Below are 16,283 nucleotides of genomic sequence, written 5' to 3' on the forward strand. Positions count from 1 at the left end.
TTCTATGTACAGGGCAACCTAGGCCCCACTCTCGGGCGTTGCTCCACCAAATCGAATAGCTAGGGCCTTAGAAGTCAACGCCCGAAGCATAAAATACAAAATAAATAAAACAGTTTTTCCATCGTATAAAACGAATAATTGCAACCAGTATGAAAGTTAACGTCATTTCTACTTTCCGGGCAACATAGGCTTCACCCTTGGTCGTTGCACCAACAGATTGAATAGTTAGGGCCTTAGAAGTCAACGCCCGAAGCATAAAATACAAAATAAATAGAACAGTTTTTCCATCGTATAAAACGAATAATTGCTACCAGTGTGAAAGTGATGGTCATTTCTACGTTCCAGGTAACCTAGGCTTCACCCTAGGGCGTTGTTCCACGAGATGGAAAGTTAGGGACTAAGAAGTCAACGCCAGAAGCATCAAACACTATATAAATATAACAGTTTTTCCATCATATAAAACGAATAATTGCAACCAGGATGAAAGTTATGGTCATTTCTACTTTCCGGGCAACCTAGGCTTCACTCTTGGGCGTTGCTCCACCAGATCGAATAGTTAGGGCCTTAGAAGTCAACGCCAGAAGCATAAAATGCAAAATAAATAAAACAGTTTTTCCATCGTATAAAACGAATAATTGCTACCAGTGTGAAAGTTATGGCCATTTCTACGTTCCGCGCAACCTAGGCTTCACCCTAGGGCGTTGTTCCACCAGATGGAATAGTTAGGGCCTAAGAAGTCAACGCCAGAAGCATAAAATACGATATAAATACAACAGCTTTTCCATCGTATAAAACGAATAATTGCAACCAGTGTGGAAGTTATGGTCATTTCTACGTTCCGGGCCACCTAGGCTTCACTCTAGGGCGTTGCTCGACCAGTTAGAGTAGCTAGGGCCTTAGAAGTCAACGCCCGAAGCATAAAATACAAAATCAATAGAACAGTTTTTTAATCGTATGAAACGAATAATTGCAACCAGTGTGAAGGTAATGGTCTTTTCTACGTTCCGGGCAATCTACGCTTCACTCTAGGGCGGTGCTCCACCAGATCAACTAGTTAGGGCCTAAGAAGTCAACGCCAGAAGCATAAAATACAACATAAATACAACAGAGTTTCCATCGTATATAATGTATATTTGGAAACAGTGTGAAAGTAATGGTCATTTCTATGTACCGGGCAACCTAGGCCCCGCTCTCGGGCGTTGCTCCACCACATCTAATAGCTACGGCCTTAGAAGTCAACCCCAGATGAATAAAATACAATAAAGATGCAACAGCTGTTCCATCGTATAAAACGAATATTTGCAACCAGTGTGAAAGTTATGGTCATTTCTACTTTCCGGGCATCATAGGCTTCACCATAGGACGTTGTTCCACCAGATCGAACAGTTAGGGCCTAAGAAGTCAACGCCAGAAGCATAAAATACAATATAAATATAACAGTTTTTCCATCGTATAAAACGAATGATAGCAACCAGTGTGAAAGTTATGGTCATTTCTACGTTCCGGGCAACCTAGGCTTCACTCTAGGGCGTTGCGCCACCAGATCGAATAGCTAGGGCCTTAGAAGTCAACGCCTGAAGTATGAAATACAATAAAAATACAACAGTCTTTCCATCCTATAACAGGAATAATTGTAACCCGTGTGAAAGTGATGGTCATTTCTACGTTCCAGGCAACCTAGGCTTCACCCTAGGGCGTTGTTCCACGAGATGGAAAGTTAGGAACTAAGAAGTCAACGCCAGAAGCATAAAACACTATATAAATACAACAGTTTTTCCATCATATAAAACGAATAATTGCAACCAGGATGAAAGTTATGGTCATTTCTACTTTCCGGGCAACCTAGGCTTCACTCTAGGGCGTTGCTCCACCAGATCGAATAGTTAGGGCCTTAGAAGTCAACGCCAGAAGCATAAAATTCAAAATAAACAAAACAGTTTTTCCATCGTATAAAACGAATAATTGCTACCAGTGTGAAAGTTATGGCCATTTCTGCGTTCCGCGCAACCTGGGCTTCACCCTAGGGCGTCGTTCCACCAGATGGAATAGTTAGGGCCTAAGAAGTCAACGCCAGAAGCATAAAATACGATATAAATACAACAGCTTTTCCATCGTATAAAACGAATAATTGCTACCAGTGTGGAAGTTATGGTCATTTCTACGTTCCGGGCAACCTAGGCTTCACTCTAGGGCGGTGCTCCACCAGGTCAAATAGTTAGGGCCTAAGAAGTGAACGCCATAAGCATAAAATACAACATAAATACAACAGATTTTCCATCGTATAAAACGAATGATAACAACCAGTGTGAAAGTTATGGTAATTTCTACGTTCCGGGCAACCTAGGCTTCACTCTGGGGCGTTGCGCCACCAGATCAAATAGTTAGGGCCTAAGAAGTCAACGTCAGAAGCATAAAATACAACATAAATACAACAGATTTTCCATCGTATATAATGTATATTTGCAAACAGTGTGAAAGTAATGGTCATTTCTATGTACAGGGCAACCTAGGCCCCACTCTCGGGCGTTGCTCCACCAAATCGAATAGCTAGGGCCTTAGAAGTCAACGCCCGAAGCATAAAATACAAAATAAATAAAACAGTTTTTCCATCGTATAAAACGAATAATTGCAACCAGTATGAAAGTTAACGTCATTTCTACTTTCCGGGCAACATAGGCTTCACCCTTGGTCGTTGCACCAACAGATTGAATAGTTAGGGCCTTAGAAGTCAACGCCCGAAGCATAAAATACAAAATAAATAGAACAGTTTTTCCATCGTATAAAACGAATAATTGCTACCAGTGTGAAAGTGATGGTCATTTCTACGTTCCAGGTAACCTAGGCTTCACCCTAGGGCGTTGTTCCACGAGATGGAAAGTTAGGGACTAAGAAGTCAACGCCAGAAGCATAAAACACTATATAAATATAACAGTTTTTCCATCATATAAAACGAATAATTGCAACCAGGATGAAAGTTATGGTCATTTCTACTTTCCGGGCAACCTAGGCTTCACTCTTGGGCGTTGCTCCACCAGATCGAATAGTTAGGGCCTTAGAAGTCAACGCCAGAAGCATAAAATGCAAAATAAATAAAACAGTTTTTCCATCGTATAAAACGAATAATTGCTACCAGTGTGAAAGTTATGGCCATTTCTACGTTCCGCGCAACCTAGGCATCACCCTAGGGCGTTGTTCCACCAGATGGAATAGTTAGGGCCTAAGAAGTCAACGCCAGAAGCATAAAATACGATATAAATACAACAGCTTTTCCATCGTATAAAACGAATAATTGCAACCAGTGTGGAAGTTATGGTCATTTCTACGTTCCGGCCCACCTAGGCTTCACTCTAGGGCGTTGCTCGACCAGTTAGAGTAGCTAGGGCCTTAGAAGTCAACGCCCGAAGCATAAAATACAAAATCAATAGAACAGTTTTTTAATCGTATGAAACGAATAATTGCAACCAGTGTGAAGGTAATGGTCTTTTCTACGTTCCGGGCAATCTACGCTTCACTCTAGGGCGGTGCTCCACCAGATCAACTAGTTAGGGCCTAAGAAGTCAACGCCAGAAGCATAAAATACAACATAAATACAACAGAGTTTCCATCGTATATAATGTATATTTGGAAACAGTGTGAAAGTAATGGTCATTATCTATGTACCGGGCAACCTAGGCCCCGCTCTCGGGCGTTGCTCCACCACATCTAATGGCTACGGCCTTAGAAGTCAACCCCAGATGAATAAAATACAATAAAGATGCAACAGCTGTTCCATCGTATAAAACGAATATTTGCAACCAGTGTGAAAGTTATGGTCATTTCTACTTTCCGGGCATCATAGGCTTCACCATAGGACGTTGTTCCACCAGATCGAACAGTTAGGGCCTAAGAAGTCAACGCCAGAAGCATAAAATACAATATAAATATAACAGTTTTTCCATCGTATAAAACGAATGATAGCAACCAGTGTGAAAGTTATGGTCATTTCTACGTTCCGGGCAACCTAGGCTTCACTCTAGGGCGTTGCGCCACCAGATCGAATAGTTAGGGCCTTAGAAGTCAACGCCCGAAGCACAAAATACAAAATAACTAAAACAGTTTTTCCATCGTATAAAACGAATAATTGCAACCAGTATGAAAGTTAACGTCATTTCTACTTTCCGGGCAACATAGGCTTCACCCTTGGTCGTTGCACCAGCAGATTGAATAGTTAGGGCCTTAGAAGTCAACGCCCGAAGCATAAAATACAACATAAATACAACAGATTTTCCATCGTATCTAATGTATATTTGGAAACAGTGTGAAAGTAATGGTCATTTCTATGTACCGGGCAACCTAGGCCCCGCTCTCGGGCGTTGCTCCACCACATCTAATAGCTACGGCCTTAGAAGTCAACCCCAGATGAATAAAATACAATAAAGATGCAACAGCTGTTCCATCGTATAAAACGAATAATTGCAACCAGTATGAAAGTTAACGTCATTTCTACTTTCCGGGCAACATAGGCTTCACCCTTGGTCGTTGCACCAGCAGATTGAATAGTTAGGGCCTTAGAAGTCAACGCCCGAAGCATAAAATACAATATAAATGGAACAGTTTTTCCATCGTATTAAGCGAATAATTGCAACCAGTGTGAAGGTAATGGTCCTTTCTACGTTCCGGGCAACCTAGGCTTCACTTTTGGGCGGTGCTCCACCAGATCAAATAGTTAGGGCCTAAGAAGTCAACGCCAGAAGCATAAAATACAACATAAATACAACAGATTTTCCATAGTATATAATGTATATATGCAAACATTGTGAAAGTAATGGTCATTTCTACGTTCCGGGCAACCTAGGCGTCACTCTAGGGCGTTGCGACACCAGATCGAATAGATAGGGCCTTAGAAGTCATCGCCCGAAGCATAAAATACAAAATAAATCAAACAGTTTTTCCACCGTATAAAACGAATAATTGCAACCAGTATGAAAGTTAACGTCATTTCTACTTTCCGGGCAACATAGGCTTCACCCTTGGTCGTTGCGCCAGCAGATTGAATAGTTAGGGCCTTAGAAATCAACGCCCGAAGCATAAAATACAAAATAAATAGAACAGTTTTTCCATCGTATAAAACGAATAATTGCAACCAGTGCGGAAGTTACGGTCATTTCTACGTTGCGGGCAACCTGGGCTTCACTCTAGGGCGTTGCTCGACCAGATCGAATAGCTAGGGCCTTAGAAGTCAACGCCAGAAGCATCAAATACAAAATAAATAAAACAGTTTTTCCATCGTATAAAACGAATAATTGCAACCAGTGTGAGGGTAATGGTCTTTTCTACGTTCCGGGCAACCTGGGCTTCACTCTCGGGCGGCGCTCCACCAGATCAAATAGTTAGGGCCTAAGAAGTCAACGCGAGAAGCATAAAATACAACATAAATACAACAGATTTTCCATCGTATAAAACGAATAATTGCTACCAGTGTGAACGTTATGGTCATTTCTACGTTCCGCGAAACCTAGGCTTCACTCTAGGGCGTTTCTCCACCAGATCAAATAGCTAGGTCCTTAGAAGTCAACGCCAGAAGCATAAAATACGATATAAATGCAACAGCTTTTCCATCGTATAAAACGAATAATTGCAACCAGTGTGGAAGTTATGGTCATTTCTACGTTCCGGGCAACCTAGGCTTCACTCTAGGGCGGTGCTCCACCAGGTCAAATAGTTAGGGCCTAAGAAGTGAACGCCAGAAGCATAATATACAACATAAATACAACAGATTTTCCATCGTATAAAACGAATGATAACAACCAGTGTGAAAGTTATGGTCATTTCTACGTTCCGGGCAACCTAGGCTTCACTCTGGGGCGTTGCGCCACCAGATCAAATAGTTAGGGCCTAAGAAGTCAGCGCCAGAAGCATAAAATACAACATAAATACAACAGAATTTCCATCCTATATAATGTATATTTGCAAACAGTGTGAAAGTAATGGTCATTTCTCCGTTCCGGGCAACCTAGGCTCCACTCTAGGGCGCTGCTCCACCAGATCGAATAGTTAGGGCCTTAGAAGTCAACGCCAGAAGCATAAAATACAAAATAAATAAAACCGTTTTTCCATTGTATAAAACGAATAATTGCTACCAGTGTGAAGGTGATGGTCATTTCTACTTTCCGGGCAACCTAGGCTTCACTCTTGGGCGTTGCTCCACCAGATCGAATAGTTAGGACCTTAGAAGTCAACGCCAGAAGCATAAAACACAATAAAGATGCAAAAGTTTTTCCATCGTATAACAGGAATAACTGCAAACAGTGTCAAAGTAATGGTCATTTCCATGTTCCGGGCAACCTAGTCTTCACTCTAGGGCGTTGTTCCACCAGATCCAACAATTAGGGCCTAAGAAGTCAACGCCAGAAGAATAAAATACAATATAAGTACAAAAGCTTTTCCATCGTATAAAATGAATAATTGCAAACATTGTGAAAGTAATGGTCATTTCTACGTTCCGGGCAACCTAGGAGTCACTCTAGGTCGTTGCGACACCAGATCGAATAGTTAGGGCCTGAGAAGTCAACGCCAGAAGCATAAAATACAATAAAGATGCAACAGTTTTTCCATCGAGTAACAGGAATAACTGCAAACAGTGTGAAAGTACTGGTCATTTCTACGTTCCGGGCAACCTATGCTTCACTCTAGGGCGTTGCTCCACCAGATCGAGTAGTTAGGGCCTTAGAAGTCCACGGCGGAAGCATAAAATACAAAATAAATAGAACAGTTTTTCCATTGTAAAAAGCGAATAATTGCTGCCAGTGTGAAAGTTATGTTTATTTCTACGTTCCGGGCAACCTAGCCTTAACTGTATGGTGTTGCTCCAACAGATCGAATAGGTAGGGCCATAGAAGTCAATGCCCGGAGCATAAAATACAATAAATATACAAGAGTTTTTCCATCGTATAACAGGAATAATTGCAACCAGTGTGAAAGTGATGATCATTTCTACGTTCCGGGCAACCTAGGCTTCACTCTAGGGCGTTGCTCCACCAGATCGTATAGTTAGGGCCTTAGAAGTCCACGGCCGAAGCATAAAATACAAAATAAATAGAACAGTTTTTCCATTGTATAAAGCGAATAATCGCTGCCAGTGTGAAAGTTATGTTTATTTCTACGTTCCGGGCAACCTAGGCTTAACTGTAGGGTGTTGCTCCAACAGATCGAATAGGTAGGGCCAGAGAAGTTAACGCCAGAAGCATAAAATACAATAAAGATGCAACAGTTTTTCCATCGAATAACAGGAATAACTGCAAACAGTGTGAAAGTACTGGTCATTTCTACGTTCCGGGTAACCTAGGTTTCATTCTAGGGCGTAGCTCCACCAGATCGAATAGCTAGGGACATAGAATTCAACGCCGGAAGAATAAAATACAATATAAGTACAACAGTTTTTCCATCGTATAAAATGAATAATTGCAAACATTGTGAAAGTAATGGTCATTTCTAAGTTCCGGCAACCTAGGCGTCACTCTAGGGCGTTGCTTCACCACAACTAATTGCTACGGCCTTAGAAGTCAACGACAGAAGCATAAAATACAATATAAATACAACAGCTTTTCCATCGTATAACAGGAATAATTGCAACCAGTGTGAAAGTAAAGGTCATTTCTACGTTCCGGGCAACCTAGGCTTCACTCTAGGGCGTTGTTCCACCCGATCGAATAGTTAGGGCCTAAGAAGTCAACGCCAGAAGTATAAAATGCAATATAAGTACAACAGTTTACCATCGTATAAAATGAATAATTGCAAACATTGTGAAAGTAATGATCATTTCTACGTGCCGGGCAACCTAGGCGTCACTCTAGGGCGTTGCTCCACCACAGGTAAAAGCTACGGCCTTAGAAGTCAACGCCAGAAGCATAAAATACAATAAATATGCAACAGATTTTCCATCGTATAGCATGACTAATTGCAACCAGTGCGAAAGTAATGACCATTTCGACGTTCCGGGCATCCTAGGCTTAACTCCAGGGCGTTGTTCCACCAGATGGAATAGTTAGGGCCTAAGAAGTCGACGCCAGAAGCATAAAATACGGTATAAATACTACAGCATTTCCATCGTATAAAACGAATAATTGCTGCCAGTGTGAAAGTTATGGTCATTTCTACGTTCCTGGCAACCGAGGCTTCACCCTAGGGCGTTGTTCCACCAGATGGAATAGTTAGGGCCTAAGAAGTCAGCGCAAGAAGCATAAAATACGATATAAATACAACAGCTTTTCGATCGTATAAAATGAATAATTGCAACCTGTGTGAAGGTTATGGTCATACCTTCGGTCCGTGCAACCTAGGCTTCACTGTAGGGTGTTGCTCTACCAGATCGAATAGGTAGGGCCATGGAAGTCAACGCCCAAGCATAAAATACAATATATATACAAGAGTTTTTCCATCGTATAACAGGAATTATTGCAACCAGTGTGAAAGTGATGATCATTTCTACGTTCCGGGCAACCTAGGCTTCACTCTGGGGCGTTGTTCCAACAGATCGAATAATTAGGGCCTAAGAAGTCAACGCCAGAAGCATAAAATACAATATAAATATAACAGTTTTTCCATTGTATAAAACGAATAATAGCAACCAGTGTGAAAGCTATGGTCATTTCTACGTTCCGGGCAACCTAGGCTTCACTCTAGGCCGTTGTTCCACCCGATCGAATAGTTAGGACCTTAGAAGTCAACGCCCGAAGCATAAAATACAAAATAAATAGAACAGCTGTTCCATGTATAAAACGAATAATTGTTTCCAGTGTGAAAGTTATGATCATTTCTACGTTCCGGGCAACCTAGGCTTCACCGTAGGGCGTTGTCCCACCAGATGGAATAGTTGGGGCCTAAGAAGTCAACGCCAGAAGGATAAAATACAACATAAATACAACAGTTTTTCCATCGTATAGAATGAATAATTGCAACCAGTGTGAAAGTTATAGCCATTTCTACATTTCGAGCAACCTAGGCTTCACTCTAGGGCGTTGTTCCACCAGATCGAATAGTTAGGGCCTGAGAAGTGAACGCCAGAAGCATAAAACACAATATAAATACAACAGTTTTTCCGTCGTATAAAACGAATAATTGCAACCAGTGTGAAAGTTATGGTCATTTCTGCGTTCCGGGCAACCTAGGCTTCACCCAAAGGCGTTGCTCCAACAGATTGAATAGTTAGGGCCTTAGAAGTCAATGCCCGAAGCATAAAATGCAATAAATATACAACAGTTTTTCCATCGTATAGCAGGAATAATTTGAAACCAGTGTGATAGTAGTGGTCATTTCTACGTTCCGGGCTACCTGGGTTTCTCTCCAGGGCGTTGCTCCACCAGATCGAATAGTTACGGCCTAAGAAGTCAACGCCAGAAGCATAAAATACGATAAAGATGCAACAGTTTTTCCATCGTATAAAACGAATAATTGCAACCAGTGTGAAAGTTATGGTCATTTCTACATTCCGAGCAACCTAGGCGTCACTCTAGGGCGTTGCTCCAGCAGATCGAATAGTTAGGTCCTTAGAAGTCAACGCCAGAAGCATAAAATACGATATAAATACAACAGCTTTTCCATAGTATAAAAGGAATAATTGCAAACAGTGTGAAAGTAATGGTCACTTCTACGTTCCGGGCAACCTAGGCTTCACTCTACGGCGTTGTTCCACCAGATCGAATAGTTAGGGCCTAAGAAGTCAACACCAGAAGAATAAAATACAAAATAAACACAACAGCCTTTACACCGTATAAAATGAATTATTGCAAACAGTATGAAAGTACTGGTCATTTCTACGTTCCGGGTAACCTAGGTTTCACTCTAGGGCGTTGCTCCACCAGATCAATCAGTTAGGGCCTTAGAAGTCAACGCCCGAGGCATAAAATGCAAAATAAATAGAACAGTTTTTCCATTGTATAAAACGTATAATTTCTACCAGTGTAAATGTTATGGTCATATCTACGTTCCGGGCAACCTAGGCTTCACCCTAGGGCGTTGCTCCACCAGATCAAACAGTTAGGGCCTTAGATGTCAACGCCAGAAGCATAAAACACAATAAAGGTGCAACAGTTTTTCAATCGTATAACAGGTATAACTGCAACCAGTGTGAAAGTACTGGCCATTTCTACGTTCCGGGAAACCTAGGTTTCACTCTAGGGCGTTGCTCCACCAGATTGAATAGCTAGGGACTTAGAATTCAACGCCATAAGAATAAAATACAATATAAGTACAACAGTTTTTCCATCGTATAAAATGAATAATTGCAACCAGTGCGAAAGTTATGGTCATTTCTACATTTCGAGCAACCTAGGCTTCACTCTAGGGCGTTGCTTCATCTGATCGAATAGTTAGGGCCTTAGAAGTCAACGCTAGAAGCAAAATATACAATAAAGATGCAACAGTTTTTCCATCGTATAACAGGAATAACTGCAAACAGTGTGAAAGTACTGGTCATTTCTACGTTCCGGGTAACCTAGGTTTCACTCTAGGGCGTTGCTCTACCAGATCGAATAGCTAGGGACTTAGAATTCAACGCCATAAGAATAAAATACAATATAAATATAACAGTTTTTCCATCGTGTAAAACGAATATTAGCAACTAGAGTGAAAGTTATGGTCATTTCAACGTTCCGGGCAATCTAGGCTTCACACTAGGGCGTTGCTCCTCCAGATCAATCAGTTAGGGCCTTAGAAGTCAACGCCCGAAGCATAAAATGCAAAATAAATAGAACAGTTTTTCCATTGTATAAAACGAATAATTGCTACCAGTGTAAAAGATATGGTCATATCTACGTTCCGGGCAACCTAGGCTTCACTCTAGGGCGATGGTCCACGAGATCGAATAGTTAGGGCCTAAGAAGTCAACGCCAGAAGCATAAAATACAATAAAGATGCAACAGTTGTTCCATCGTATAACAGGAATAACTGCAAACAGTGTGAAAGTACAGGTCATTTCTACGTTCCGGGTAATCCAGGTTTCACTCTAGGGCGTTGCTCCACCAGATCGAACAGCTAGGGACTTAGAATTCAATGCCAGAAGCATAAAATGCAATATATATATAACAGCTTTTCCATGTATAAAACGAATAATTGCTACCAGTGTGAAATAGTTGGTCATTTCTACGTTCCGGGCACCCTAGGCTTCACCCTAGGTCGTTGTTCCACCAGACGGAATAGTTAGGGCCTAAGAAGTCAACGCCAGAAGCATAAAATACAATATAAATACAACAGTTTTTCCATCATATAAAACGAATGATAGCAACCAGTGTGAAAGTTATGGTCATTTCTACGTTCCGGGCAACCTAGGTTTCACTCTAGGGCGTTGCTCCACGAGATCGAAAAGCTAGGGACTTAGAATTCAACGACAGAAGAATAAAATACAATATAAGTACAACAGTTTTTCCATCGTATAAAATGAATATTTGCAAACATTGTGAAAGTAATGGTCATTTCTACGTTCCGGGCAACCTATGCGCCACTCTAGAGCGATGCTCCACCACATCTAATAGCTACGGCCTTAAAAGTCAACGCCAGAAGAATAAAATGCAATATAAATACAACAGCTTTTCCATCGTATAAAATGAATTATTGCAAACAGTATGAAAGTACTGGTCATTTCTACGTTCCGGGTAACCTAGGTTTCACTCTAGGGCGCTGCTCTACCAGATCGAATAGCTAGGGACTTAGAATTCAACGCCATAAGAATAAAATACAATATAAATATAACAGTTTTTCCATCGTATAAAACGAATATTAGCAACTAGAGTGAAAGTTATGGTCATTTCAACGTTCTGGGCAATCTAGGCTTCACACTAGGGCGTTGCTCCTCCAGATCAATCAGTTAGGGCCTTAGAAGTCAACGCCCGAAGCATAAAATGCAAAATAAATAGAACAGTTTTTCCATTGTATAAAACGAATAATTGCTACCAGTGTAAAAGTTATGGTCATATCTACGTTCCGGGCAACCTAGGCTTCACCCTAGGGTGTTGTTCCACCAGATCGAAAAGTTAGGGCCTAAGAAGTGAACGCCAGAAGCATAAAATACAAAATAAATAGAACAGTTTTTCTATTGTATAAAACGAATAATTGCAGCCAGTGTGAAAGTTATGTTCATTTCTACATTCCGAGCAACCTAGGCGTCACTCTAGGGCGTTGCTCCAGCAGATCGAATAGCTAGGGCCTTAGAAGTCAACGCCAGAAGCATAAAATACAATAAAGATGCAAATGTTTTTCCATCGTATAACAGGAATAACTGCAAACAGTATGAAAGTACTGGTCATTTCTACGTTCCGGGTAACCTAGGTTTCACCCTAGGGCGTTGTTCCACCAGATCGAATAGTTAGGGCCTAAGAAGTGAACGCCAGAAGCATAAAATACAATATAAATACAACAGTTTATCCATCATATAAATCGAATAATTGCAACCAGTATGAACGTTATGGTCATTTCTACTTTCCGGGCAACCTGGGCTTCACCCTAGGGCGTTGCACCAACAGATTGAATAGTTAGGGCCTTAGAAGTCAATGCCCGAAGCATAAAATGAAATAAAAATACAACAATTTTTCCATCATATAACAGGAATAATTGCAACCAGTTTGAAAGTGATGGGCATTTCTACGTTCCAGGCAACCTAGGCTTCACACTAGGGCGTTGTTCCACCGGATCGAATAGCTAGGGCCTAAGAAGTCAACGCCAGAAGCATAAAATACAATATAAATATAACAGTTTTTCTATCGTATAGAACGAATAATAGCAACCAGTGAGAATGTTATGGTCATTTCTACGTTCCGGGCAACCTAGGCTTCACTCCAGGACGATGCTCCACCAGATCGAATAGTTAGGGACTAAGAAGTCAACGCCAGAAGCATAAAATACAATAAAGATGCAACAGTTGTTCCATCGTATAACAGGGATAACTGCAAACAGTGTGAAAGTACAGGTCATTTCTACGTTCCGGGGAATCCAGGCTTCACTCTAGGGCGTTGCTCCAACAGATGGAATAGCTAGGGACTTAGAATTCAACGCCAGAAGAATAAAATACAATCTAAGTACAGCAGCTTTTCCACCGAATAAAATGAATAGTTGCATACATTGTGAAAGCAACGGTCATTTTTGCGTTCCGGGCAACCTAGGCTTCACTCTAGGGCGTGGCTCCACCAGATGGAATAGTTAGGGCCTTAGAAGTCATCGCCTGAAGCATACAATACAATAAGAATACAATAGTTTTACCATCGTATAACAGGAATAATTGCAGCGATTGTGAAAGATATGGTCATAACCACGTTCCGGGCAACCTAGGCTTCACTCTTGGACGTCGCCCCACCAGATCGAATAGCTAGGACCTTAGAATTCAAATACAGAAGCAGAAAATACAATAAAAATGCAACAGTTCTTCAATCGTACAGCATGAATAATTGCAACCAGTGTGAAAGTAGCGATCATTTCGACGTTTCGGGCATCCTAGACTTAACTCTGAGGTATTGCTCCACAAGATCGAGTAGTTAGGGCCTAAGAAGTCAACGCCAGAAGCAGAAAATACAATATAAATACAATAGCTTTTCCATCGTACAAAACGAATAATTGCAACCAGTGTGAATGTAATGGTCATTTCTACGTCCCGGGCAACCTAGGCTTCACTCTAGGGCGTGGCTCCACCAGATGGAATAGTTAGGGCCTAAGAAGTCGACGCCAGAAGCATAAAATACGGTATAAATACTACAGCATTTCCATCGTATAAAACGAATAATTGCTGCCAGTGTGAAAGTTATGGTCATTTCTACGTTCCTGGCAACCGAGGCTTCACCCTAGGGCGTTGTTCCACCAGATCGAATAGTTAGGGCCTAAGAAGTCAACACCAGAAGAATAAAATACAAAATAAACACAACAGCCTTTACACCGTATAAAATGAATTATTGCAAACAGTATGAAAGTACTGGTCATTTCTACGTTCCGGGTAACCTAGGTTTCACTCTAGGGCGTTGCTCCACCAGATCAATCAGTTAGGGCCTTAGAAGTCAACGCCCGAAGCATAAAATGCAAAATAAATAGAACAGTTTTTCCATTGTATAAAACGTATAATTTCTACCAGTGTAAATGTTATGGTCACATCTACGTTCCGGGCAACCTAGGCTTCACCCTAGGGCGTTGCTCCACCAGATCAAACAGTTAGGGCCTTAGATGTCAACGCCAGAAGCATAAAACACAATAAAGGTGCAACAGTTTTTCAATCGTATAACAGGTGTAACTGCAACCAGTGTGAAAGTACTGGCCATTTCTACGTTCCGGGAAACCTAGGTTTCACTCTAGGGCGTTGCTCCACCAGATTGAATAGCTAGGGACTTAGAATTCAACGCCATAAGAATAAAATACAATATAAGTACAACAGTTTTTCCATCGTATAAAATGAATAATTGCAACCAGTGCGAAAGTTATGGTCATTTCTACATTTCGAGCAACCTAGGCTTCACTCTAGGGCGTTGCTTCATCTGATCGAATAGTTAGGGCCTTAGAAGTCAACGCTAGAAGCAAAATATACAATAAAGATGCAACAGTTTTTCCATCGTATAACAGGAATAACTGCAAACAGTGTGAAAGTACTGGTCATTTCTACGTTCCGGGTAACCTAGGTTTCACTCTAGGGCGTTGCTCTACCAGATCGAATAGCTAGGGACTTAGAATTCAACGCCATAAGAATAAAATACAATATAAATATAACAGTTTTTCCATCGTGTAAAACGAATATTAGCAACTAGAGTGAAAGTTATGGTCATTTCAACGTTCCGGGCAATCTAGGCTTCACACTAGGGCGTTGCTCCTCCAGATCAATCAGTTAGGGCCTTAGAAGTCAACGCCCGAAGCATAAAATGCAAAATAAATAGAACAGTTTTTCCATTGTATAAAACGAATAATTGCTACCAGTGTAAAAGATATGGTCATATCTACGTTCCGGGCAACCTAGGCTTCACCCTAGGGCGTTGTTCCACCAGATCAATCAGTTAGGGCCTTAGAAGTCAACGCCAGAATCATAAAATACGATACAAATGCAACAGCTTTTCCATCGTATAAAACGAATAATGGTAACCAGTGTGAAAGTTATGGTCATTTCTACGTTCCGGGCAACCTAGGCTTCACTCTAGGACGATGGTCCACGAGATCGAATAGTTAGGGCCTAAGAAGTCAACGCCAGAAGCATAAAATACAATAAAGATGCAACAGTTGTTCCATCGTATAACAGGAATAACTGCAAACAGTGTGAAAGTACAGGTCATTTCTACGTTCCGGGTAATCCAGGTTTCACTCTAGGGCGTTGCTCCACCAGATCGAACAGCTAGGGACTTAGAATTCAATGCCAGAAGCATAAAATGCAATATATATATAACAGCTTTTCCATGTATAAAACGAATAATTGCTACCAGTGTGAAATAGTTGGTCATTTCTACGTTCCGGGCACCCTAGGCTTCACCCTAGGTCGTTGTTCCACCAGACGGAATAGTTAGGGCCTAAGAAGTCAACGCCAGAAGCATAAAATACAATAAAGATGCAACAGTTTTTCCATCGTATAACAGGAATAATTGCAACCAGTGTGAAAGTAATGGTATGTTCTACGTTCCGGGCAACCTAGGTTTCACTCTAGGGCGTTGCTCCACGAGATCGAAAAGCTAGGGACTTAGAATTCAACGACAGAAGAATAAAATACAATATAAGTACAACAGTTTTTCCATCGTATAAAATGAATATTTGCAAACATTGTGAAAGTAATGGTCATTTCTACGTTCCGGGCAACCTATGCGCCACTCTAGAGCGATGCTCCACCACATCTAATAGCTACGGCCTTAAAAGTCAACGCCAGAAGAATAAAATGCAATATAAATACAACAGCTTTTCCATCGTATAAAATGAATTATTGCAAACAGTATGAAAGTACTGGTCATTTCTACGTTCCGGGAAACCTAGGTTTCACTCTAGGGCGCTGCTCTACCAGATCGAATAGCTAGGGACTTAGAATTCAACGCCATAAGAATAAAATACAATATAAGTACAACAGTTTTTCCATCGTATAAAATGAATAATTGCAACCAGTGCGAAAGTTATGGTCATTTCTACATTTCGAGCAACCTAGGCTTCACTCTAGGGCGTTGCTTCATCTGATCGAATAGTTAGGGCCTTAGAAGTCAACGCTAGAAGCAAAATATACAATAAAGATGCAACAGTTTTTCCATCGTATAACAGGAATAACTGCAAACAGTGTGAAAGTACTGGTCATTTCTACGTTCCGGGTAACCTAG

Source organism: Calliopsis andreniformis, unplaced genomic scaffold, assembly GCF_051401765.1.
Source record: "Calliopsis andreniformis isolate RMS-2024a unplaced genomic scaffold, iyCalAndr_principal scaffold0002, whole genome shotgun sequence".
NCBI classification, from domain to species: domain Eukaryota; kingdom Metazoa; phylum Arthropoda; class Insecta; order Hymenoptera; family Andrenidae; genus Calliopsis; species Calliopsis andreniformis.